The sequence below is a fragment of the Pseudophryne corroboree genome, chromosome 4, assembly GCF_028390025.1.
Source record: "Pseudophryne corroboree isolate aPseCor3 chromosome 4, aPseCor3.hap2, whole genome shotgun sequence".
Classification (NCBI taxonomy): Eukaryota; Metazoa; Chordata; class Amphibia; order Anura; family Myobatrachidae; genus Pseudophryne; species Pseudophryne corroboree.
Window position 1 is genome coordinate 287,776,461 of NC_086447.1, and position 24,748 is coordinate 287,801,208.

Sequence of the window (24,748 nt, forward strand, 5' to 3'; positions counted from 1 at the left end):
TGCAGCCGAGCTCTGCAAAAACAGTTTGTGCAGTTTCAGAGTAGCTGTGAACCTACTCAGCGCTTGCGATCACTTCAGCCTATTCGTGTCTGGATTTGACGTCATACACCCACCCAGCGAACGCCCAGCCACGCATGCGTTTTTTCACACATGCCTGCGTTTTTGCAAACACTCCCTGAAAATGGTCAGTTGACACCCAGAAATGCCCCCTTCCTGTCAATCTTCTTGCGGTCATCAGTGCGACTGAACTCTTTGCTAGAACCTGTCCACAACCACAACGGGCTTTGTACCCGTACGACGTGCGTGCGCATTGTGGTGCATACACATACTCAGAAATGCAAATTTTTAGCCTGATCGCTGCTTTGTGAACAACGGCAGCTAGCGATCAACTCGGAATGACCCCCATGTGGGTATCATTTGTAGCCTGACAGTTTTGAAATGTAATGTTTTCGTGACACTGATGATACCGGTTTAGACTAGATAATCTAATACAATTCATTATACACTGTGATCTTCTTGATAATGTTTTATTATTATTTTAATGTGATTATGTTTTTAATTATGTTATATGGTGCTGATTAGTGTATACTACTTTATAAAACCAATATATGTAGCCACTAGATGGGCCAAGTGGTTCTTATCTGCCGTCAAATTCTATGTTTCTATGTTGCTAGGCGACAGTAAACATTTCCTAGTTGTTGTTTAAGGTTACTTAGTAATGGCACCATGTGATCTCCCTGGGCACCAGTGTGATGATGCTCTCTGTCTGCGACACAGATTTCAGGTGCTGGATGAGAGCTGTGCAGCATGGTGTGCCACAGGTGAGATCACTTTTAATTAAGGTTGATTAATATGCTGGGCTGTGGGGGTATATATTTGTATTGGCGTATGTGCTTACATGCTGTTGTCCCTTATGAAAAGGCTGCGTCCTTGAAAGTACTGTGATCAATAAAGGACTTTTAATGTCTGGAAATCATCTGCTGAGTGCCACCTTCACTTTTCTGATATATATATATATATAGATCAAAAAATGAGGCGGCACTCAGAGATTTGTTGAGAAGCAAACAGGTGTGTATTCAAATCATCACATCACATCAACGTTTCAGGGAACAAATCCCCTTCATCAGGATGAACAAACAGTGCAGAAAGTGAAATATATAGACAGACTCACCCAAGGAGACTTCCCACTGCACATCACCACAGTCCCAGCATACCTGGCTCCGCCTCCCTAACTTCCGGGTATGTCACTTCCTGCGGAAGTGACAAAACGGCTCCCTGGCTGGTAACCACGGTGATGCTGTAAACAAAACAGAGGATCATCAATGGGACCAATAATCAGCACTCCGTGACAGAAATTTCCAAGACAATGGGGTACATTTACTAAGATTCGTATTTTCCAAATTCATGTCCAAGTTCAATCACGAATGACATCGACAGTGTAAAATTGCAACTTTTTGAATTGATTACGATGGATTTACTAAGCTGTCGTATTCGGGTTTTTCTTTTCTTCCGATGTCGATGTCATTCGTGGTTTTTTACCTATTTTTACGGCAGTGATTAGCAAAACACTGCCGACTTTTTTTACAATCAATCTCGGCCGGATCTGTGTGATCCGTGCTGGGGTTTTTTTTTTTTTAATTAAACACTGTAAAATAATAAAAAAAAATGCGTGGGGTCCCCCCTCCTAAGCATAACCAGCCTCGGGCTCTTTGAGCCGATCCTGGTTGCAAAAATATGGTGAAAGAAATGACAGGGGTTCCCCCATATTTAAGCAACCAGCATCGGGCTCTGCGCCTGGTCCTGGTCCCAAAAATACGGGGGACAAAAATGAGTAGGGGTCCCCCGTATTTTTAAAACCAGCACCGGGCTCCACTAGCTGGACAGATAATGCCACAGCCGGGGGTCACTTTTATATAGTGCCCTGCGGCCGTGGCATCAAAAATCCAACTAGTCACCCCTGGCCGGGGTACCCTGGGGGAGTGGGGACCCCTTCAATCAAGGGGTCCCCCCCCAGCCACCCAAGGGCCAGGGGTGAAGCCCGAGGCTGTCCCCCCCCATCCAATGGGCTGCGGATGGGGAGGCTGATAGCCTTTGTTGTAAAAGAAAAGATATTGTTTTTAGTAGCAGTACTACAAGGCCCAGCAAGCCTCCCCCGCATGCTGGTACTTGGAGAACCACAAGTACCAGCATGCGACGGAAAAACGGGCCCGCTGGTACCTGTAGTACTACTACTAAAAAAATACCCAAAAAAAGACAAGACACACACACACCGTGAAAGTATAATTTTATTACATACATACACACATACATACATACATACTTACCTTAAGTTCCCACGCAGGTCGGTCCTCTTCTCCAGTAGAATCCAAGGGGTACCTGTTGAAGAAATTATACTCACGAGATCCAGGGGTCCAGGCTCCTCGGGAAATCCAGGGGTAATCCACGTACTTGACAAAAAAAACAAAACGGTGTCCCGAGCCACGAACTGAAAGGGGACCCATGTTTGCACATGGGTCACCTTTCCACGAATGCCAGAAAGCCACTCTGACTTCTGTCTAAGTGGGTTTCTTCAGCCAATCAGGGAGCGCCACGTTGTAGCACTCTCCTGATCAGCTGTGTGGTCCTGTCCTCACTGACAGGCAGCACACGGCAGTGTTACAATGTAGCGCCTATGCGCTACATTGTAACCAATGATGGGAACTTTCTGCCCTGCGGTTGACCTAAAGTGACGTCACCGCTGAGCAGAAAGTTCCCATCATTGGTTACAATGTAGCGCATAGGCGCTACATTGTAACACTGCCGTGTGCTGCCTGTCAGTGAGGACAGGACCACACAGCTGATCAGGAGAGTGCTACAACGTGGCGCTCCCTGATTGGCTGAAGAAACCCACTTAGACAGAAGTCAGAGTGGCTTTCTGGCATTCGTGGAAAGGTGACCCATGTGCAAACATGGGTCCCCTTTCAGTTCGTGGCTCGGGACACCATTTTGTTTTTTTTGTCAAGTACGTGGATTACCCCTGGATTTCCCGAGGAGCCTGGACCCCTGGATCTCGTGAGTATAATTTCTTCAACAGGTACCCCTTGGATTCTACTGGAGAAGAGGACCGACCTGCGTGGGAACTTAAGGTAAGTATGTATGTATGTGTGTATGTATGTAATAAAATTATACTTTCACGGTGTGTGTGTCTTGTCTTTTTTTGGGTATTTTTTTAGTAGTAGTACTACAGGTACCAGCGGGCCCGTTTTTCCGTCGCATGCTGGTACTTGTGGTTCTCCAAGTACCAGCATGCGGGGGAGGCTTGCTGGGCCTTGTAGTACTGCTACTAAAAACAATATCTTTTCTTTTACAACAAAGGCTATCAGCCTCCCCATCCGCAGCCCATTGGATGGGGGGGGGACAGCCTCGGGCTTCACCCCTGGCCCTTGGGTGGCTGGGGGGGGGGACCCCTTGATTGAAGGGGTCCCCACTCCCCCAGGGTACCCCGGCCAGGGGTGACTAGTTGGATTTTTGATGCCACGGCCGCAGGGCACTATATAAAATTGACCCCCGGCTGTGGCATTATCTGTCCAGCTAGTGGAGCCCGGTGCTGGTTTTAAAAATACGGGGGACCCCTACTCTTTTTGTCCCCCGTATTTTTGGGACCAGGACCAGGCGCAGAGCCCGATGCTGGTTGCTTAAATATGGGGGAACCCCTGTCATTTTTTTTCCCATATTTCTGCAACCAGGATCGGCTCAAAGAGCCCGAGGCTGGTTATGCTTAGGAGGGGGGACCCCACGCAATTTTTTTTGAAAAAATAAGCACTTTCCCACCCCTTCCCACTGATATACATGCACGGATCTCATGGATCCGTGCATGCCTATCCAATCACGAATAAAAAAAAAAGGTCTGTTTTTTTTTAGCACTTTTTTACGAGTTGTAATTTTTCACGGCAGTGTTTGTTCTTTTTTTGCTTTGCACTTCTTAGTAAATGACCGAGATTCATACTTAAACAGCCGCGTTTTGACCGATGGTGTATTCATTCGTAATTTTTTACCTGAACTTGCAAAAAATTACGAATGCCCTCATCACTGCCGTGATTAGTGCTTAGTAAATTACCGAGATGACACTTTGATGAAAAAACGGCATCTCGGTCAAAATCGGGAGCTTAGTAAATTTCCCCCATTATGTCTTATTCTATATTATAATTCATCAAAAAAGCTTATTTAGAGTAAGACCCACTCTGGGGATAGAAAGTGCATCTAGTGCTTTTGGAAGCCACCTGGCTTAACATTAAAAGTGCATAAAGTAAACATCAGGTACAATTTATAAAGTGGCTCTGTGTAAAGTGTAATAAAAGTGCTGATTCATATCCACATGAAAATTCCTCCTTAGTGCATTACCAAATTACATAAAAAGCACTTAGTGACATTAAGTTAAAAAAGAGAGAACATATAAACATTACACAGATGTACTGACAAGGCATAAAAACAATAAAACTGCACCTCTTTTTGTAAACAACAGCAGTACATCTCCCTGGGCACCAGAGTAAGCATGCCCTAGGGGGCATCCAGAGTGCCGGCATTACGCTGTATGTATATATATATATATATATATATATATATATATATTAGAGATGAGCGGGTTTGGTTCGTTGAGATCTGAACACCCCCGAACTTCACGTGGTTTACACGGGTCCGAGGAAGCCTCGGTTCTTCCCGCATTACTCGCAAAACCCGAACGAGGCAAAACGTTATCATCCTGCTGTCGGATTCTCACGAGAGTCATATTCCATATAAAGAGCTGCGCGTCGCCGCCATTTTCACTCGTGCATTGTAGATTGAGCGGAGAGGACGTGGCTACGTTCTCTGCCTGAATAGCCCAATATCAGCTAAATATCAGCTCAATATCTGTGCTCAGTATCAGTGCTGCATTGTGGTGACCAGTAACCTACAGTACAATTGTCCATTGCTGTATCTTGCTGCTCCGTGTCAGTTCTAGTATCATGAACATTGCTCAATATCTGTGCTCAGTATCAGTGCTGCATTGTGGTGACCAGAATATAGTACTGCAGTACAATAGTCCATTGCTGTATCTTGCTGCTCCGTGTCAGTTCTAGTATCCTGAACAGTGCTCAATATCTGTGCTCAGTATCAGTGCTGCATTGTGGTGACCAGTATATAGTAGTACAGTACAGTAGTCCATTGCTGTATCTTGCTGCTCCATGTCAGTTCTAGTATTCCCATCAGTGCTCAATATCTGTGCTCAGTATCAGTGCTACATTGTGGTGACCAGTATATAATACTACAGTACAGTAGTCCAGTGCTGTTTTCACTGTCCAGTGTCATTTCTAGTATCCTCATCAGTGCTCAGTATCAGTACTCATTGTCTTGTGCTGCATCTTGCTGCTGTAGTGTGCTGTGGTAGTGTCCTGTCACTGTGCATAGGTCATCATCATTCCAGTCACAGTGGTATCTGGTATCTATTAGAGATGAGCGGGTTCGGTTTCTCTGAATCCGAACCCGCCCGAACTTAATGTTTTTTTTCACGGGTCCGAGCGACTCGGATCTTCCCGCCTTGCTCGGTTAACCCGAGCGCGCCCGAACGTCATCATGACGCTGTCGGATTCTCGCGAGGCTCGGATTCTATCGCGAGACTCGGATTCTATATAAGGAGCCGTGCGTCGCCGCCATTTTCACACGTGCATTGAGATTGATAGGGAGAGGACTTTGCTGGCGTCCTCTCCATTTAGATTAGGGTTGAGAGAGAGAGAGAGAGAGAGATTGACCTGAGGCTGTGATACTGTAGAAGAGAGTGCAGAGTTTAGTGACTGACGACCACAGTGACCACCAGACAGTGCAGTTGTTTGTTTTATTTAATATATCCGTTCTCTGCCTGAAAAAAACGATACACACAGTGACTCAGTCACATACCATATCTGTGTGCACTGCTCAGCCCAGTGTGCTGCATCAATGTATATATATATATCTGACTGTGCTCAGCTCACACAGCTTATAATTGTGGGGGAGACTGGGGAGCACTGCAGTGCCAGTTATAGGTTATAGCAGGAGCCAGGAGTACATAATATTATATTAAAATTAAACAGTGCACACTTTTGCTGCAGGAGTGCCACTGCCAGTGTGACTAGTGACCAGTGACCTGACCACCAGTATATATAATATTAGTAGTATACTATCTCTTTATCAACCAGTCTATATTAGCAGCAGACACAGTACAGTGCGGTAGTTCAACGCTGTTGCTACCTCTGTGTCGGCACTCGGCAGCCCGTCCATAATTGTATATACCACCTAACCGTGGTTTTTTTTTCTTTCTTTATACATACATACTAGTTACGAGTATACTATCTCTTTATCAACCAGTCTATATATTAGCAGCAGACACAGTACAGTGCGGTAGTTCACGGCTGTGGCTACCTCTGTGTCGGCACTCGGCAGCCCGTCCATAATTGTATATACCACCTAACCGTGGTTTTTTTTTCTTTCTTTATACATACATACTAGTTACGAGTATACTATCTCTTTATCAACCAGTCTATATATTAGCAGCAGACACAGTACAGTGCGGTAGTTCACGGCTGTGGCTACCTCTGTGTCGGCACTCGGCAGCCCGTCCATAATTGTATATACCACCTAACCGTGGTTTTTTTTTCTTTCTTTATACATACATACTAGTTACGAGTATACTATCTCTTTATCAACCAGTCTATATTAGCAGCAGACACAGTACAGTGCGGTAGTTCACGGCTGTGGCTACCTCTGTGTCGGCACTCGGCAGCCCGTCCATAATTGTATATACCACCTAACCGTGGTTTTTTTTTCTTTCTTTATACATACATACTAGTTACGAGTATACTATCTCTTTATCAACCAGTCTATATATTAGCAGCAGACACAGTACAGTGCGGTAGTTCACGGCTGTGGCTACCTCTGTGTCGGCACTCGGCAGCCCGTCCATAATTGTATATACCACCTAACCGTGGTTTTTCTTTCTTTCTTTATACATACATACTAGTTACGAGTATACTATCTCTTTATCAACCAGTCTATATTAGCAGCAGACACAGTACAGTACGGTAGTTCATGGCTGTGGCTACCTCTGTGTCTGCACTCGGCAGGCAGTCCATAATTGTATACTAGTATCCATCTCCATTGTTTACCTGAGGTGCCTTTTAGTTGTGCCTATTAAAATATGGAGAACAAAAATGTTGAGGTTCCAAAATTAGGGAAAGATCAAGATCCACTTCCACCTCGTGCTGAAGCTGCTGCCACTAGTCATGGCCGAGACGATGAAATGCCAGCAACGTCGTCTGCCAAGGCCGATGCCCAATGTCATAGTACAGAGCATGTCAAATCCAAAACACCAAATATCAGAAAAAAAAGGACTCCAAAACCTAAAATAAAATTGTCGGAGGAGAAGCGTAAACTTGCCAATATGCCATTTACGACACGGAGTGGCAAGGAACGGCTGAGGCCCTGGCCTATGTTCATGGCTAGTGGTTCAGCTTCACATGAGGATGGAAGCACTCAGCCTCTCGCTAGAAAAATGAAAAGACTCAAGCTGGCAAAAGCAGCACAGCAAAGGACTGTGCATTCTTCGAAATCCCAAATCCACAAGGAGAGTCCAATTGTGTCGGTTGCGATGCCTGACCTTCCCAACACTGGACGTGAAGAGCATGCGCCTTCCACCATTTGCACGCCCCCTGCAAGTGCTGGAAGGAGCACCCGCAGTCCAGTTCCTGATAGTCAGATTGAAGATGTCAGTGTTGAAGTACACCAGGATGAGGAGGATATGGGTGTTGCTGGCGCTGGGGAGGAAATTGACCAGGAGGATTCTGATGGTGAGGTGGTTTGTTTAAGTCAGGCACCCGGGGAGACACCTGTTGTCCGTGGGAGGAATATGGCCGTTGACATGCCAGGTGAAAATACCAAAAAAATCAGCTCTTCGGTGTGGAGGTATTTCACCAGAAATGCGGACAACAGGTGTCAAGCCGTGTGTTCCCTTTGTCAAGCTGTAATAAGTAGGGGCAAGGACGTTAACCACCTCGGAACATCCTCCCTTATACGTCACCTGCAGCGCATTCATAATAAGTCAGTGACAAGTTCAAAAACTTTGGGTGACAGCGGAAGCAGTCCACTGACCAGTAAATCCCTTCCTCTTGTAACCAAGCTCACGCAAACCACCCCACCAACTCCCTCAGTGTCAATTTCCTCCTTCCCCAGGAATGCCAATAGTCCTGCAGGCCATGTCACTGGCAATTCTGACGAGTCCTCTCCTGCCTGGGATTCCTCCGATGCATCCTTGCGTGTAACGCCTACTGCTGCTGGCGCTGCTGTTGTTGCCGCTGGGAGTCGATGGTCATCCCAGAGGGGAAGTCGTAAGCCCACTTGTACTACTTCCAGTAAGCAATTGACTGTTCAACAGTCCTTTGCGAGGAAGATGAAATATCACAGCAGTCATCCTACTGCAAAGCGGATAACTGAGGCCTTGACAACTATGTTGGTGTTAGACGTGCGTCCGGTATCCGCCGTTAGTTCACAGGGAACTAGACAATTTATTGAGGCAGTGTGCCCCCGTTACCAAATACCATCTAGGTTCCACTTCTCTAGGCAGGCGATACCGAGAATGTACACGGACGTCAGAAAAAGACTCACCAGTGTCCTAAAAAATGCAGTTGTACCCAATGTCCACTTAACCACGGACATGTGGACAAGTGGAGCAGGGCAGGGTCAGGACTATATGACTGTGACAGCCCACTGGGTAGATGTATGGACTCCCGCCGCAAGAACAGCAGCGGCGGCACCAGTAGCAGCATCTCGCAAACGCCAACTCTTTCCTAGGCAGGCTATGCTTTGTATCACCGCTTTCCAGAATACGCACACAGCTGAAAACCTCTTACGGCAACTGAGGAAGATCATCGCGGAATGGCTTACCCCAATTGGACTCTCCTGTGGATTTGTGGCATCGGACAACGCCAGCAATATTGTGTGTGCATTAAATATGGGCAAATTCCAGCACGTCCCATGTTTTGCACATACCTTGAATTTGGTGGTGCAGAATTTTTTTAAAAACGACAGGGGCGTGCAAGAGATGCTGTCGGTGGCCAGAAGAATTGCGGGACACTTTCGGCGTACAGGCACCACGTACAGAAGACTGGAGCACCACCAAAAACTACTGAACCTGCCCTGCCATCATCTGAAGCAAGAAGTGGTAACGAGGTGGAATTCAACCCTCTATATGCTTCAGAGGTTGGAGGAGCAGCAAAAGGCCATTCAAGCCTATACAATTGAGCACGATATAGTAGGTGGAATGCACCTGTCTCAAGCGCAGTGGAGAATGATTTCAACGTTGTGCAAGGTTCTGATGCCCTTTGAACTTGCCACACGTGAAGTCAGTTCAGACACTGCCAGCCTAAGTCAGGTCATTCCCCTCATCAGGCTTTTGCAGAAGAAGCTGGAGACATTGAAGGAGGAGCTAACACGGAGCGATTCCGCTAGGCATGTGGGACTTGTGGATGGAGCCCTTAATTCGTTTAACAAGGATTCACGGGTGGTCAATCTGTTGAAATCAGAGCACTACATTTTGGCCACCGTGCTCGATCCTAGATTTAAAGCCTACCTTGGATCTCTCTTTCCGGCAGACACAAGTCTGCTGGGGTTGAAAGACCTGCTGGTGACAAAATTGTCAAGTCAAGCGGAACGCGACCTGTCAACATCTCCTCCTTCACATTCTCCCGCTACTGGGGGTGCGAGGAAAAGGCTCAGAATTCCGAGCCCACCCGCTGGCGGTGATGCAGGGCAGTCTGGAGCGACTGCTGATGCTGACATCTGGTCCGGACTGAAGGACCTGACAACGATTACGGACATGTCGTCTACTGTCACTGCATATGATTCTCTCAACATTGATAGAATGGTGGAGGATTATATGAGTGACCGCATCCAAGTAGGCACGTCACACAGTCCGTACTTATACTGACAGGAAAAAGAGGCAATTTGGAGGCCCTTGCACAAACTGGCTTTATTCTACCTAAGTTGCCCTCCCACAAGTGTGTACTCCGAAAGAGTGATTAGTGCCGCCGCTCACCTTGTCAGCAATCGGCGTACGAGGTTACATCCAGAAAATGTGGAGAAGATGATGTTCATTAAAATGAATTATAATCAATTCCTCCGCGGAGACATTGACCAGCAGCAATTGCCTCCACAAAGTACACAGGGAGCTGAGATGGTGGATTCCAGTGGGGACGAATTGATAATCTGTGAGGAGGGGGATGTACACGGTGATATATCGGAGGGTGATGATGAGGTGGACATCTTGCCTCTGTAGAGCCAGTTTGTGCAAGGAGAGATTAATTGCTTCTTTTTTGGGGGGGTCCAAACCAACCCGTCATATCAGTCACAGTCGTGTGGCAGACCCTGTCACTGAAATGATGGGTTGGTTAAAGTGTGCATGTCCTGTTTTGTTTATACAACATAAGGGTGGGTGGGAGGGCCCAAGGACAATTCCATCTTGCACCTCTTTTTTCTTTTCTTTTTCTTTGCATCATGTGCTGATTGGGGAGGGTTTTTTGGAAGGGACATCCTGCGTGACACTGCAGTGCCACTCCTAAATGGGCCCGGTGTTTGTGTCGGCCACTAGGGTCGCTAATCTTACTCACACAGTCAGCTACCTCATTGCGCCTCTTTTTTTCTTTGCGTCATGTGCTGTTTGGGGAGGGTTTTTTGGAAGGGACATCCTGCGTGACACTGCAGTGCCACTCCTAGATGGGCCCGGTGTTTGTGTCGGCCACTAGGGTCGCTAATCTTACTCACACAGCTACCTCATTGCGCCTCTTTTTTTCTTTGCGTCATGTGCTGTTTGGGGAGGGTTTTTTGGAAGGGACATCCTGCGTGACACTGCAGTGCCACTCTTAGATGGGCCCGGTGTTTGTGTCGGCCACTAGGGTCGCTAATCTTACTCACACAGCTACCTCATTGCGCCTCTTTTTTTCTTTGCGTCATGTGCTGTTTGGGGAGGGTTTTTTGGAAGGGCCATCCTGCGTGACACTGCAGTGCCACTCCTAGATGGGCCCGGTGTTTGTGTCGGCCACTAGGGTCGCTAATCTTACTCACACAGCTACCTCATTGCACCTCTTTTTTTCTTTGCGTCATGTGCTGTTTGGGGAGGGTTTTTTGGAAGGGACATCCTGCGTGACACTGCAGTGCCACTCCTAGATGGGCCCGGTGTTTGTGTTGGCCACTAGGGTCGCTTATCTTACTCACACAGCGACCTCGGTGCAAATTTTAGGACTAAAAATAATATTGTGAGGTGTGAGGTATTCAGAATAGACTGAAAATGAGTGTAAATTATGGTTTTTGAGGTTAATAATACTTTGGGATCAAAATGACCCCCAAATTCTATGATTTAAGCTGTTTTTTAGTGTTTTTTGAAAAAAACACCCGAATCCAAAACACACCCGAATCCGACAAAAAAAATTCGGTGAGGTTTTGCCAAAACGCGTTCGAACCCAAAACACGGCCGCGGAACCGAACCCAAAACCAAAACACAAAACCCGAAAAATTTCAGGCGCTCATCTCTAGTATCTATCTAGTGGTATCTAATTCCATACATTACTGCCGTCTAATTCCAGATATATTACTGGCATATAATTCCAAACATTAAAAAATGGAGAACAAAAATGTGGAGGTTAATATAGGGAAAGATCAAGATCCACTTCCACATTGTGCTGAAGCTGCTGCCACTAGTCATGGCAGAGACAATGAAATGCCATCAACGTCATCTGCCAAGGCCAATGCCCAATGTCACATTAGAGAGCATGTCAAATCCCCCCAAAAAAAGTTCAGTAAAATGACCCAAAAATCTAAATGAAAAGAGTCTAAGGAGAAGCGTAAACTTGCCAATATGCCATTTACGACACGGAGTGGCAAGGAATGGCTAAGGCCCTCTCCTATGTTCATCATGACTAGTGGGTCAGCTTCACATAAGGATGGAAGTACTCATCCTCCCACTAGAAAAATGAAAAGAGTTAAGCTGGCAAAAGCACAGCAAAGAACTGTGCGTTCTTCTAAATCACAAATCCCCAAGGAGAGTCCAATTGTGTCGGTTGCGATGCCTGACCTTCCAAACACTGGATGGGAAGTAGTGGCTCTTTTCACCATTTGCACACCCCCTGCAAGTGCTGGAAGGAGCACCCACAGTCCAGTTCCTGATATTCAAATTGAAGATGTCACTGTTGAAGTACACCAGGATGAGGATATGGGTGTTGCTGGCGCTGAGGAGGAAATTGACAAGGAGGATTCAGATGGAGAGGTGGTTTGTTTAAGTCAGGCACCCGGGGAGACACCTGTTGTCCATGGGATGAATAAGGCCATTGACATGCCTGGTCAAAATACAAAAAAAAATCACCTCTTCGGTGTGGAATTATTTTAACAGAAATGCGGACAACTGGTGTCAAGCCGTGTGTTGCCTTTGTCAAGCTGTAATAAGTAGGGGCAAGGACGTTTACCACCTAGGAACATCCTCCCTTATACGTCACCTGGAGCGCATTCATCAGAAGTCATTGACAAGTTCAAAAACTTTGGGTGACAGCGGAAGCAGTCCACTGACAACTAAATCCCTTCTTCCTCTTGTACCCAAGCTCCTGCAAACCACACCACCAACTCCCTCAGTGTCAATTTCCTCCTTAGACAGGAACGCCAATAGTCCTGCAGGCCATGTCACTGGCAAGTCTGACGAGTCCTCTCCTAACTGGGATTCCTCCGATGGATCCTTAAGTGTAAAACCTACTGCTGCTGGCGCTGCTGTTGTTGCTGCTGGGAGTCGATCATCATCCCAGAGGGGAAGTCGGATGACCACTTGTACTACTTCCAGTAAGCAATTGACTGTCCAACAGCCCTTTGCGAGTAAGATGAAATATCACAGCAGTCATCCTGTTGCAAAGTGGATAACTCAGGCCTTGACAACTGTGTTGGTGTTAGACGTGCGTCCAGTATCCGCCGTTAGTTCACAGGGACTTAGAGAATTGCTTGAGGTAGTGTGTCCCAGGTACCAAATACCATCTAGGTTCCACTTCTTTAGGCAGGCGATACCAAGAATGTACACAGACGTCAGAAAAAGAGTCACCAGTGTCCTAAAAAATGCAGTTGTACCCAATGTCCACTTAACCACAGACATGTGGAGCAGGGCTGACTCAGGACTATATGACTGTGACAGCCCACTGGGTAGATGTATTGCCTCCCACAGCAACAACAGCAGCGGCGGCACCAGTAGCAGCATTTCGCAAACCCTAACTCATTCCTAGGCAGGCTACGCTTTGTATCACCTCTTTCCAAAAGAGGCACACAGCTGACAACCTCTTACAGAAACTGAGGAACATCATCGCAGATTGGCTTACCCCAATTGGACTCTCCTGGGGATTTGTGACATCGGACATTGCCACCAATATTGTGCGTGCATACATGTGGGCAAATTCCAGCACGTCCGAAGTTTTGCACTTACAATGAATTTGGTGGTGCAGAATTTTTAAAAAAACGACAGGCGCGTGCAAGAGATGCTGTCAGTGGCCTAAAAAATTGTGGGCCACTTTCGGCATTCAGCCACCGCGTGCCGAAGACTGGAGCACCAACAAACACTCTTGAACATGCCCTGCCATCAGCTGAAGCAAGAGGTGGTAACGAGGTGAAATTAAACCCTCTATATGCTTCAGAGAATGGAGGAGCAGCAAAAGGCCATTCAAGCCTATACATCTGCCTACAATATAGGCAAAGGAGGGGGAATGCATCTGACCCAAGCGCAGTGGAGAATTATTTCAATGTTGTGCAAGGTTCTGCAACCCTTTGAACTTGCCACACGTGAAGTCAGTTCAGACACTGCCAGCCTGAGTCAGGTCATTCCAAGCAGCTGGAGAGATTGAAGGAGGAGCTAAAATGGATCGATTCCGCTAGGCATGTGGGACTTGTAAATGGAGCCCTTCATTCGCTTAACTAGGATTCACGGGTGGTCAATCTGTTGAAATCAGAGCACTACATTTTAGCCACAGTGCTCAATCCTAGGTTTAAAGCCTACGTTGTATCTCTCTTTCCGGCAAACACAAGTCTGCACATGTTCAAAGACCTGCTGGTGAGACAATTGTCAAGTCAAGCGGAATGTGACCCGCCACAGCTCTTCCTTCATTTTCTCACGCCACTGGAGCTGCCAGGAAAAGGATAAAATGTCCAAAACCACCCACTGGCGGTGATGCAGGGCAGTCAGGAGGGATATCAGACATCTGGTCCGGACTGAAGGACCTGCCAACGATTACTGACATGTCATCTACTGTCACTGCATATGATTCTATCACCATTGAAAGAATGGTGGAGGATTATATGAGTGACAGCATCACTGTAGGCATGTCAGACAGTCCGTACATATACTGGCAGGAAAAAGAGGCAATTTGGAGGCCCTTGCACAAACTGGCTTTATTTTACCTAAGTTGCCCCAAGTGGGTGGGAGGGCTCAAGGACAATTCCATTTTGCACCTCTTTTTTTTATTATTTATCTCTGCATTATTTGCTGTTTGGGTACTATTTTTTTAAGTGCCATCCTGTCTGAGACTGCAGTGCCACTCCTAGATGGGCCAGGCGTTTGTGCCGCCCACTTGGGTCGCTTCGCTTAGTCATCCAGCGACCTCGGTGCAAATTTTAGTACTAAAAATAATATTGTGAGGTGTGAGGTGTTCAGAATAGAGTGGAAATTATGGTTATTGAGGTTAATAATACTATGGGATAAAAAATTTTCCCCAGATTCTATGATTTAAATTGTTTTTGAGGGTTTTTTGAAAAAAACACCCGAATCCAAAACACACCCGAATCCGACAAAAATTCTTAAGGGAGGTTTTGCCAAAACGCGTCCGGATCCAAAACACGACCGCGGAACCGAATCCAAAACTAAAACACAAAACCTGAAAAATGCCCGCTGCACATCTCTAATATATATATATATATATATATCTATATATATAAACACTATATACTCAATGATTCATGATTGATTCACAAATGATTATTTTAAATTTGAATCAGGACCAGTGCAGGTACAGTAAGTAATCAATTTTTCAACCGTCAATATGTCAAAATGAGAATGCTGGCACCAGTATCCGGAGACGGTTGTAATGCTACTCAGTGGCAGATTTACCGTTAGGGAACAAAGACAATCATCTAGGGCCCATCAGGTCCCAGGGGCCCGGCCCAGGTCCAGAATGCCGAGTTGTAATTCCGCTACTTGAGTAGTAGTACCGCCCACCAGCAGCGTCATCCTGCTCACCCACTGCCCACCTGCCTCTGCTGGTTCTCACCGCTGATGCTTTGGCTGGTGTCTACTCCTCAGCTGCAACAGCCGTTGCCGCTGGTACCCCCACCCCTTCTTTCCCGATGCCACACCCATGGATGATAGCACTCCTGGGGAGTGAGTAACTCCCTGATTGCTGGAGTCTGCGGACAATCGCACTGTCCACCCGGAGAAGGATGCATGCAGCGGGGTGGGACAGTGGAGCATACAGCAGCAAGCTCTTCATGGTCTGCGCCCTCTGACACCACTTTTGCTACTTTGTCCTGTTCTGATGGTATGTACTAATTTACCTGACAATAGGCCGGTCATTATCATTTGTGGACAGTGTTCTCCAGTATCAGGGATTTTTCAATCCAGGGTCTCTGCTCCAATAGCAAATGTCATATACTGGATATGTATTATATCAGAACCAGCTGTTCTAGCCGGTCCCTAGAAAAGGGGCTTCACATATAATTTGTCTGTGCTTTGTAAGTAAATGGATAGAGAGGTATGTTGGCCTCTTTGGAAAAGGTGCTGTGGTCTATGCATGGCCTAGGCCGATTACTGTTCCAATGCTTGGGATAAATGCCACCTGTATCCCTTGTCTATTGACAGCTACAGTAGGGCCTCGTTAGCAGCTGTATATCCTCTGCTGTTCCTCTCCACACCCCACAAGCTCTCTGCCTTGGCACCACTAAGAGAGAACCACTGGGCTGGGTGGTGAGGAAGGGATCAGTATGAGATCCCGTTGCATGGGATCCCAGCGGGCAAAATACCGACGCTGGGATCCCGGTGATTGAACATCCAACAGGGGTGAGTAAGGGGTGTTCCCATCTATCCCCACACCCTAAACCTAACCCTCCCTACATGCAACCTAACCCTAAAATCCCCCCTTAGTTCCTAAGTCTAATTCCCCCTCCTCGCTACTAATCCTAACCCTCCCACACCGTAGTCTAGCCCTAACCTTCCAAAGGGGTGCCTAACCCCCTCTTCCTGCAGTCTAACCCTAACCCCCCAGGATGCAGCCTAACCCTAACCCCCCCAGGGTTGCAGCCTAAACCTAACCCCCCTCCCTCACCACAACCTACCTCTCCAGCGCCGCAGTAGATTATCGTTCGGTATCGGTATGTTGTACCCATTCTAAATGCCGGTGTCGGCATATCTAACTCTTGCACATGGTTTTGCCCATTAGCTAACACATTTTCTGCTGCGATCAGGTCTGAATTAGGCCTATGGTGTATGAGTTCTTTATATGTAGGTGGTTATTATGAGTAGTTTACGAATAGAAGCACATGCATACATTTATAGCATTTCAATATTTAGAGAAAACCAAATGTACATTACAAGAGATGCATAAAACAGTCACATTCAATAACATAATAAATAAGTCTATATACTGTGTCAAAGGAGAAGAGTTGATTATACAATGTCATTGCAATAATACATGAACAGTTCATTTTTGAAATTGCAACATTTTAATGTTCATTGCTTCATTCCCTTATACAAACTTATTAAGATGTGTTCCACCTATTAAAGAAAGGAGGTAATTGCATTTTTCATAACCCATAACAACGAACCACATATTAGTTCTCAAGTTTTGCAAGTGCGTAAATGCTTGATTTAGGTTACAGTGCATTTGTTTTATTGGCTCTGGTTTGTTCTAAAATTCGATCAGAAACTTAACCACCCAAAGATTAGCAAGTTTCCAGAAGAAATTTTAAATAAGAGCTTGACAAAACCTGGATGCAGTACTGTCACAATAGTACTTTAAAGTTTGTGCATTTTTGGTATAACTTTGGTATACTATTTGCAAATGTCTATGAGCTTTTCACAGTCTGCGAATGCCTGTATATTGCACAAGAAATTGAAGAGGTTTTATCCCTGGCTAATATTGTTGATTTTGTAACCAATAAGAATTTCATTTTCAGGTGGATGTACAGTGAGTTTATCCACATAATGTAAAGATGAAGCATTGAAGCATAGCAAACGCAAAAAACTTGCTTTATATTTAAATACCCTTGCCCATTTCAGCTGCATTGAGGAGTGGTTCACCAAGCTGAGTCTGAACATATCACAATCAAGGGAATTGTCAGTTAAACGTTGATTGCCACAAAAGTTGGGATAATTAAAGCTTGCTTGAGAATCAGATCTAGAGCAAAAGTCACACAAATCCAAAATGTATTTAATATACCAGAGATGGGAATCCATATTATTGCCATCAGTGTCTAGACCTACTGGCACTTATATGCCCTTGATACACAGCACTGCCTTGATACACAGCACTGCTACGCAATGATGACTGGTGAGTCACGGCCATTGGAACTCTGGCACAGAAGATTTGGTCACCTTGGATATGACAGTGTTCAAAAGCTGCAGAACGGTATGGTCACAGGCATGTCAAGGCCTGACAGAGAAAGCTGCATATTTGGGAAACAGAGTAATTAGCCATTTCCAAAGTCAATAAGCAGAGCTGCAGCACCACTTGCAATAGTGCGTGGTCCAACAGAAGTAAAGTCTGTTAGTGGATACAGATACTATGTGACATTTATAGATGACTTCATGTGAATGACACACATGTACTTCATAAAAGAGAAATGCAAAGTGACAAGGAAACATGCAGGCTATAAAAAAACTTTGTGGAAAAACAGACATGCCACAGACCTAAATGTTTTGAGATCTGTTAATGGTGGAGAAGATCTCAACAAAGAGGTGAAACAATTCTCCAGAAAATATGGAACAGAGCATCAAGTGACCATTGCCTATATTTCTCAGCAAAACAGTGTTAGTGAACGAGCAAACTATACACTAGTGGAGAAAGAAATAGTTTTCCTAAAAGACATAACACCTATTGTAGCAAAGTCAAAGATAAAACTACGGTGTCGACATCAGAACATTGACATGGTTCAAACTGTAAATGTTGACATTCTGAGGATGCTGGCGGTTAGGGTTAGGCACCAGCTGGGGAGTTAAGCTGCAGGGTGAGGTTAGAGTTAGGCTGCAGGTAGGGGGTAGTTAGGGTTAGGCACTAGGCAGCGGGATGCAGTAGCATCACAAGTCTGTGCTGGAAGTCACTATGACAGTACCACTGGGACTAGGAAGAAGACACTGGGTCCAGAAGCAAATGTAGGATTTGAATGGGGTCTTTCCATAAATAAGCGTGCGCACGGGGTGGTGCCTGGTGCACAGAGGCACCCCCTTATGTCTGGCAGTGTGCTGCTGCAGTGATCACTGAGAGTGCTGCTCATTCCTGTCCTGTCCCCCACTCCACCCCCGCGCCTGCTGCCCTGTCAGGACTGTTTATGTGTAGTGTTTTACTTTACTGGCTGCACTGATGATAAAACCTCCTCCTGGCTCCACCTCTTGATGATGTTACGTCATGCACCCTCCCGCCCACACTCTCTCTCCTCCTGGGCCATGCCAACTCCACAGCGTTTCTTTTAGGAGGAGGACGAGGACAAATTGTGTAAGGAACACAATTATGGTCATTGTGTAAAGTGCACTACTACTACAGTATGTGCACTGAGTAAAGGGAACTATTACTGTGGGCATTGTGTAAGAAGCACAACTATGGGCACTGTGTAAGGGGCACAATTATGGGCATTGTGCAAGGGACACTTCTACTATGAATATTGTGTAAGGGGCACTACTACTATGGGCACTGTATAAGGGGCATACCTACTGTATGGGCATTGTGTAAAGGGCACAATTACTGTGTGGGCATTGTGTAAGGGGCACATCTACCATATAAGCACTGTGAAAGGGGTACATCTACTGTGTGTGCCTTGTGTAAGGGGCACAGCTACTGTGTGTGCATTGTGTAAGGCGCACAACTACTGTGTGGGCATTAAGTAAGGGGCACTACTGCAGTGGGCATTATGGGGGGTCATTCCGAGTTGATCACATGTAGCAACTTTTTGCTGCCCGTGCGATCAACTAGTCACCGCCTATGGAGGAGGGTTTTTTTGCATAGCAAGGCTGCGAACGCTAGTGCAGCCGAGCTATGCAAAAATATTTTGTGCAGTTTCTGAGTAGCTCTGGAGTTACTTACCCATTGCGATGTCTTCAGCCTGTCACGTCCCGGAATTGACGTCAGACACCCGCCCTGCAAATACCTGGACATGCCTGCGTTCGCAGCACCACTCCCAGTTGATGCCCCTGAACGCCTTCCTCCTGTCAATCTTCTAGCAATTTCGGCAGCAATCACTTTCATCGTTCTTCTTGTCGTTGCCCGGCGACGAGTGTCACTGGTCAATAATGCGCCTGCGCATTGCGGCCGCCATGCATGCACAGAACTAACCCATTCGCACCACTGCGAAAAGCAGCAGCGTGCGAACAGGTCGGTTTGACCCCCTTTATTCCTACACAAACAGGCATCTTGCGGACCATGGGGGTTATTCAGAGTTAGCAATTTGGCAAAACTATGTTGCATTGCATTGCAGGTGGGGCAGATATAACATGTGCAGAGAGATTTAGATTTGGGTGGGGTGTGTTTAAACTGAAATCTAAATTGTAGTATAAAAATAAAGCAGCTAGTATCCCAGTATGACACATCTTAGCACTGAGGACACAGCCGGCAAACCTGTGTTGCCGACACTGTCAGCACCCCTGCACTGAGGACACCGCCAACACTCCTGCACTGCCGACACTGCCAGCACCCCTGCAGTACAAACATCACCAGCAACCCTGCACTGAGGACACTGACAGCAATGCCGACACTGCTGGCACCCCTGCAGTGAGGACACCCCTGGCACCCCTATACTGCCAGCACAGCCAGCAGTACCAACTCCACCAGCAACTACGTACCGAGGACACTGCCAGCACCACCGCACTGAGAACACCACCATCACTGCCAATAACGCCAGAACACCAGCAGTAATGACATCTCCTGCAACCCCACACTGAGGACACTGCCAGCACTGCCGACACCCCTGCAGTACAGCCTGCAGTTTCGACACCACCAGCAACTGTGCACTGAGGACACCACCGACACTGCCGTCACAGCACCCCAGCAGTACTGACACTGCCGGCAACCCCACAGTGAGGACTCTGCCAGCACCCCTGCACTGCCAAATCTCCCGCACTGAGGAAACCACCGGCATCCCCTGTACTATTGGTGTATCCGTCCTGCACTGTATCCTGCATTGTATCCGACCAACATTGTATCCAACATGCACTGTATCCAATTAGCATTGTATATAGTACTGTATCCGACCAGCACTGTATTTGGCCTACACTGTGTCCATCCAGTAAATATATCCAGCACTGTATCCATCCCACACTGTATCCCACACTTTATCCAACCAGTAATATATTCCTAACTATATCCGACCTACCTTCTATCCAACCCACACAGTATCCAGCCAGCACTGTATCCAAGCCACGCTGTATCCAAACCACACTGTATCCAACCTGCACTGTGTCCAACCCACTCTGTATCTGACCCGCACAGTATCCAACCCACACTGTAAACTGCAGTTTAGCCCTCCTGCCTTTGGAGAAATTAATGAAAATAATATTGTTAGGTGGTCAAAATTTAAAAAAAAAATCCAAATCCAAAGCCAGTCAGGGCAGTTTGGCAAATCCAAATCCAAAGCCTGGCCGAAGAATCAGAAGCAAATCCAAACCCAGCAAAAAATGGCCCTGTGCACATCCCTTATAGATATAGATATATAGATATATATATACACATATATATATGTATATGTATATATGTAGCCGTTGCTATCACATCAGAGACAAATTAAAATTGTGCTTTCAGGTTTAAAGCTCACCTGCTAACTAACTTGTGGCTTTTAAAGGTGAGTCAGTCACCCACTCAGTTTACAAATTACCAATAGGGAAGCAGCTGACACAGGTTAAGAGTAAATGAGCTTAGAAGGGGTGCATGAGAAAGATATGATCACAGAAAAGGTTAATTAAAAATTAACCACATACATACATATACAGGGAACCACTGCACTCACCATACCAAGAAATGGGGTGCACACCTCTGCTCATCACCCCTAGACCAGGGTGCAATGGCCTGTGACCACATGCTTAAATAATATTACACATAGAGCCCAGCACTCACCTTAGTAAGTTCATTCATTCAAAACATCAGAACTTTAATAAATAAATAATGGGTTTTTAGTTCATGGATTGTACAATGCATTTAAGCTTACAGCCCAACTTCACAGGACCCCATCTCAATGCAAGTCCTACTCTATCACCTTGACTTTTAAAACCTAGCCATTGCTATCACATCAGAGACAAATTAAAATTGTGCTTCCAGGTTTAAAGCTCACCTGCCAACTAACTTATGGCTTTCAAAGGCGAGTCAGTCACCCCAGACAGAACCATAACTATACTTATTGGTGACCTGTGCCAGAAAGAGAATTGATGCCCTCCGTCCTCCAGATCCATGCAATGTGCAGCCACACATCCAATCCCTTGCATCCACACACTACATAGATCTGCCCAGCCTCAACACTGATCACCCATTCACAAAGTACAAGGTAAGCTTCAAATAATTAAAACCTTCCAGCTTGGAATTCTCTAGCTTTCTATGCAATGGCAGATAGCTCAATGAATACAGGGTCCGACTGCAATGTCATAGGCAACGGGTTTGTATCCTGGGCACATCAGAATCCTGAAATGTAATAAAGGACAGTGTGACTGAACAAAAAAGAGCTCTCAAGTTAAGTCCATGAATGCTGTATAGGTAGTATGAGACAGTGGTGGTCAGGAGATGCTAGGCTTCAAAAAGGGGTGAAAGTAAAAAAGTGAAAGTAATGAGATAATTCATAATACACAAGTGCTGCCAACAGCACCCCCCCTATCCTGTAGGGCTTTGTGCGGAGCACACTCCGCACACACCTACTTATGGCATTGCTCCCAGACTATCAATGTGGATAGAATAAATGTAGTCCAAAGCATGCAATGCATGGAGAGCTCTGCCTGCTGATCAGAGCTCTCTGTATTGGAGATGAACTAATCCCTGGGGAGTGATAAAGTTCCAGCCAATCAGCTCCTCATTGTAAGGGCTTGTATTTTCAAGTGTTGCTTGGATTTGTAAGTGTATGTGAGTTGGAATCAGCAGAAGGTGAGTTCTGATTATTCTCTGTCTATCCATATAGGGATAGTAATATTGTGGGAGAAAGTTAATCTGAATCTGATTGATTGATTGATTGATTGATTGTTTGTATCTGTACTGTTTTTTTTTTGTTTGTATCTGTACTGTTTTTTTTTGTTTTTTGTTTTTTTTGAAGGGGGGAAAAAGTGTGAGGAGAAAGCCAGAGGGAGGGGGTTGAATCAGGTGTGAGTAATCAGGAGGAGGGGCTGACTAAAGCAGCTGGCTGAGCCTATATAATCAGTGATTAGACTCAGTGGAGCTTGCTCATTGTACGGGCTTGTATTTTAAAGTGTTGCTTGTATTTGTAAGTGTATGTGAGTTGGAATCAGCAGAAGGTGTTTTCTGATTATTCTCTGTCTATCCATATAGGGATAGTAATACTGTGGGAGAAAGTTAATCTGAATCTGATTGTTTGTATCTGTACTGGGTTTTTTTTTTTTTTGTATCTGTACTGTTTTGTTTTTGTTTTTTTGTAGGGGAAAAAAAAGTGTGAGGAGAAAGCCAGATGGAGGGGGTTGAATCAGGTGTGAGTAATCAGGAGGAGGAGGGCTGACTAAAGCAGCTGGCTGAGCCTATATAATCAGTGATTAGACTCATTGGAGCTTGCTCATTTTAAGGGCTGGTATTTTAAAGTGTTGCTTGGATTTGTAAGTGTATGTGAGTTGGAATCAGCAGAAGGTGTTTTCTGATTATTCTCTGTCTATCCAAATAGAGATAGTAATACTGTGGGAGAAAGTTAATCTGAATCTGATTGTTTGTATCTGTACTGGGTTTTTTTGTTTGTTTCTGTACTGTTTTGTTTTTGTTTTTTTGTAGGGAAAAAAAAATTGTGAGGAGAAAGCCAGATGGAGGGGGTTGAATCAGGTGTGAGTAATCAGGAGGAGGAGGGCTGACTAAAGCAGCTGTCTCAGCCTATATAATCAGTGATTAGACTCATTGGAGCTTGCTCATTGTAAGGGCTTGTATTTTAAAGTGTTGCTTGGATTTGAGGGTGTATGTGAGTTTGAATCAGCAGAAGGTGAGTTCTGATTATTCTCTGTCTATCCATATAGGGATAGTAATACTGTGGGAAAATGTTAATCTGAATCTGATTGTTTGTATCTGTACTGGTTTTTTTTTTTTTTTTGTATCATTACGGGGGGGTTTTTGTTGTGTTTTTTGGAGGGGGAAAAAAGTGTGAGGAGAAAGCCAGAGGGAGGGTGTTGAATCAGGTGTGAGTAATCAGGAGGAGGTGGGGCTGTCTAAAGCAGCTGGCTGAGTCTATATAATCAGTGATTAGACTCATTGGCGCTTGCTCATTGTAAACTAAAGTGTTGCTTGGATTTGTAAGTGTATGTGAGTTGGAATCAGCAGAAGGTGAGTTCTGATTATTCTCTGTCTATCCATATAGGGATAGTAATACTGTGGGAGAAAGTTAATCTGAATCTGATTGTTTGTATCTGTACTGGTTTTTTTTGTTTGTATCTGTACTGGGTTTTTTGTTTTTTTTTTGGAGGGGAAAAAAAGTGTGAGGAGAAAGCCAGAGGGAGGGGGTTGAATCAGGTGTGAGTAATCAGGAGGAGGAGGGGCTGACTAAAGCAGCTGGCTGAGCCTATTTAATCAGTGATTAGACTCATTGGTGCTTGCTCATTGTAAGGGCTTGTATTTTAAAGTGTTGCTTGGATTTGTAAGTGTATGTGAGTTGGAATCAGCAGAAGGTGAGTTCTGATTATTCTCTGTCTATCCATATAGGGATAGTAATACTGTGGGAAAATGTTAATCTGAATCTGATTGTTTGTATCTGTACTGGGTTTTTTTTTTGTTTGTATCATTACTGGGGGTTTTTTGTTGTGTTTTTTGGAGGGGGAAAAAAAGTGTGAGGAGAAAGCCAGAGGGAGGGTGTTGAATCAGGTGTGAGTAATCAGGAGGAGGTGGGGCTGTCTAAAGCAGCTGGCTGAGTCTATATAATCAGTGATTAGACTCATTGGCGCTTGCTCATTGTAAACTAAAGTGTTGCTTGGATTTGTAAGTGTATGTGAGTTGGAATCAGCAGAAGGTGAGTTCTGATTATTCTCTGTCTATCCATATAGGGATAGTAATACTGTGGGAGAAAGTTAATCTGAATCTGATTGTTTGTATCTGTACTGGTTTTTTTTGTTTTTTTTTGGAGGGGAAAAAAAGTGTGAGGAGAAAGCCAGAGGGAGGGGGTTGAATCAGGTGTGAGTAATCAGGAGGAGGAGGGGCTGACTAAAGCAGCAGGCTGAGCCTATTTAAGCCGTGATTAGACTCATTGGAGCTTGCTCATTGTAAGGGCTTGTATTTTAAAGTGTTGCTTGGATTTGTAAGTGTATGTGAGTTGGAAT

The 24,748-nt window shown here is 45.4% G+C and overlaps 1 long non-coding RNA gene across 1 annotated transcript in view; it reads right to left on the reverse strand.

Moving 5' to 3' along the window:
- Positions 1–24,748, reverse strand: part of LOC134911353 (uncharacterized) — a 243,029-nt gene that overhangs the window by 6,626 nt on the left and 211,655 nt on the right. Inside the window, exon 3 of the long non-coding RNA XR_010176505.1 lies at positions 1,172–1,297. This is a non-coding gene — a long non-coding RNA (uncharacterized LOC134911353). The remainder of the gene's footprint in view (positions 1–1,171; positions 1,298–24,748) is intronic.